Source organism: Hippocampus comes, unplaced genomic scaffold (assembly GCF_001891065.2).
Source record: "Hippocampus comes isolate QL1 unplaced genomic scaffold, H_comes_QL1_v1.1 scaffold396, whole genome shotgun sequence".
Classification (NCBI taxonomy): domain Eukaryota; kingdom Metazoa; phylum Chordata; class Actinopteri; order Syngnathiformes; family Syngnathidae; genus Hippocampus; species Hippocampus comes.
The window spans coordinates 17,824-21,392 of NW_017804809.1; positions in this window are offsets into that span (position 1 = coordinate 17,824).

Sequence of the window (3,569 nt, forward strand, 5' to 3'; positions counted from 1 at the left end):
CTCATCCGCCCCTACACACCTGCCCGGCGCCTCAGGTCTGCGGATCAGACATTATTAGAAGTACTGTCAGGTTCATCAATTTGACATTCAGAAATAAAACACAAGGAGGAGACAGGAGATGCAATTCTGGTACCGGGGTGAACGAGGAGAAGCGTTAGGTTTCAGTTCTCTGCACGTCACCCCAGGATCTCCCCCCTCTCCCCCTCATTTATTGGGAATCGACGACATAGGTGTGTCCAACCTAAAGGGTGAGGGCTGTTGAAGACACACTGAACTTGTTTGACTATGTGAGTGTAAACTCCGTACATGTGTGCAATTGTTACAAAAACATCAAGTTGCAGCTGGTGTTGACAGTTCCGTCCACGTCCGACCTTGCTTCTGTTTAGTCTTAATACTTATCTTTCCAACCACTTTCTCGGAAAGGTGGTTGCGTCCCTCAACTGCCACACAGTGCACAAAGCAGTCTTGATTAAGTTGATGTACCTTACAAGTCCGGTCAGGAAGCGCCACCTGTTGACCAGATATTTCCTTTTCGTAATTTTTTTTTTTTTTTTTTTTTTGTCGTGTTATGAATTTTGAGAGGTTTGCTGTTGGCCTGCGTGAAATTATAACGAGATTCCGCACCAGTGGTTTTCCTGAAGAATCCTGCTGGTCTTTGGTGCGTCGCAGCAGCAAAGTTCTGGTCAGGATGTTGAGTCATTCCCTGCCTTGAATGGAGCCATCGTCAACTTGCGCCTTCCATTGTATGTACTCATCAAATGGAGCACAGCGCAGAACCCTGGGTGGAGCAGCAAAAAAAACCTCAAACATGGGATTTTACACGGCAGGTTTATAATACAGACCAATGTGTAATCTGGCTCCGAGCTGGATCACATTTATTTCTTGACATTGGCTTTGGATCAAGGAAAAAAAGCACATTTTGTTCAAATTGGATTAGATTAGACCAGTGGTTCTCAATTATTTTCTGTCATGCCAACCCTGGGTGGAGCAGCAAAAAAAACCTCAAACATGGGATTTTACACGGCAGGTTTATAATACAGACCAATGTGTAATCTGGCTCCGAGCTGGATCACATTTATTTCTTGACATTGGCTTTGGATCAAGGAAAAAAAGCACATTTTGTTCAAATTGGATTAGATTAGACCAGTGGTTCTCAATTATTTTCTGTCATGCCCCCCCCCAAGAAGAAGAAAACATCTCGCGCCCCCCTTTGTGACTATAAATACCTGTAGTATCATTTGTCTATAAAATTGTTGTAAGTACACCTCTGCATAACACTGTATCCTTATTAACGTATAAGAGAATAAAAAAGAAATATGGACCAACTTGCAACAAAGAATAGCTTTATTAACTATAACAGAAAAGAGTTAAAGTGCATCTGAAATTCAAAAGTAAAATTAACTCAACTCAACTGTATTTATAGAGCACTTTCAAACAGCCATCGCTGCATACAAAGTGCTGTACATGGAGCAATTCAACATATACAACAATGCCAAAGAATACAAGTGAGTTTTGAGACGGGTTTTGAAGATGGGCAGGGAGGAGGCTTGCCGAATGTTCAGTGGGAGGTCATTCCAGAGAGAGGGACCAGAAACAGAAAAGGCTCGATAATTAAATCCTTAATTTAACTATAAATATTTTTTGACTAACCATGTCAAACTATACAAAACTGAAAAATAAAATTACATAAAATCAATAACTAATAATGCTTTCAAACTAATCACCAACATTATCTCAGGAGCACAATATTAAAACAACTTTAACCAGCTAAAAAAATATATACAAAATAATTTGTGCTGATTCTTTTTTTTTTTTTATCAAAGATGATGTCTGGATTAATAGCTACAAGTAGCAGTCACAAAACGGGATGATTGTTGGCAATATTCGGCACGTTTTCTCTGAAAAAAAAACTCTTATCAACGAGATTGGGGTGTAATGTCTTTAAGTGACGCCTTAATTCATTTGGCTTCATGTTGTCCGATGTCTTTCCTCCCACCGTAGTCACACTGAAGCCAACCCTTACGAAAGAAAAATATATTGGAATATATTGGAAGATATCATTCAATACATGACATAATATATTTTCATATATGGGATTTTGTATTTATATTTTCTAATATGTTTCAATATAGGTATCGACCATTGACTGTTAAAGGAATCTATGAGCAAAATTGTATCATTTTTAAAGTTTCATAAATAAAATGTACATTATTTTTATCATTACTATATTTTTCACAATAGCCTGTCTTTTATTTTACAACATATTGCAATATGTAATCATATATATTTTTTCATTACATGATAGACTGCATCCTACCCCCACATGAGTTTCATGAGTAAACATAAATGTTTTGAAAAGTATTTTTTCCTTTTATTGTTCTATGTCTAGTGTTCTCATGCTCAAATAATAAAATATGTGTATAAAATAGTGTATCCTTTGAAAGAAAATACAATGATGACAAAAAACAGAAATGGTATTACAAAAGTAGAATTTATTTTGGGAGTCTACAAAATTGGCATGCACTTTGCCATGACATTTTCAATCCTCCACACTGGATCTTGGAGGTATGCATGCATAGAGGCTTGCATATTTTGGCAGATCAATGAGCATACATTTTCTGTTGAACAGTGTGACATCAAATATCTGTTTCCTGCCACGGAACTTCCTTTTCAAACAAACTACATTTTCAACACGAATCAGGGTACTATGTGATCTATCATACTGTCTCCCAAAAGCAAAGCACTTTCTGTTACCGTGTTGCTCTACAACAATGTAGTAGTATACAGTGATGATGTTTCCATTCTTCATCAGTACAGTGAAGCTGTTTCTTTTCATTACCCTTGTGAACTCTTGGGAGTAATAAAGCTCTCCGTTGACCAGAACTCGCTTAAATATTTTCACAACTGTTCCTGTTGTGACTGCAAGTTGCTCTTTCATGACCAGTCGCTCTTCACTTGACAGTTCTCGACAATAATGCAAACCAAGGGTTACAAATTGATCACCAACTCTATCTAACTGCTTCATGCTTTTTTTGCCAGTTAATTTACTAAAAAGCTGGATGCATTCGGGAACAGCATTTCTCAATGCATTATTTCTTAAAAGAGGCAATACTTGTCTATATGTGAATTGTTTCATTATCTGCAAAGGGACACACTGAGTGCCATGAAACATTTTCAGTATTTCACCATTGTATGACTCAAAAATATAACCAGAATGGGCCCATAAAGGTCCCCAATTCCGAACAGACTCTGGTAAATGAAGACATAAATGTACATTAAATGACACATGAATTTTACCATACAGTGTTTCAAATTGTTTGACAAAATCTACAACAAGTTTTTCACATTTTTGTAAATCCGCTGTTGTAATAATGTCCTTGCAAAGTAGGAACATGAATGTGACAAGGACTAACCAATGCTGGTAAAACACGTTGGGAAGAATTCCTCTCAGCACAAATACACTATAAAACTGTAACCAATTCTGCCATTCTGACGCCTTCCACAGCTTTCTCTGTTGAAGAGATCGTGGCACTCTTGCATGCGGAATGTGGTTTGGCATTGTCTTGTTG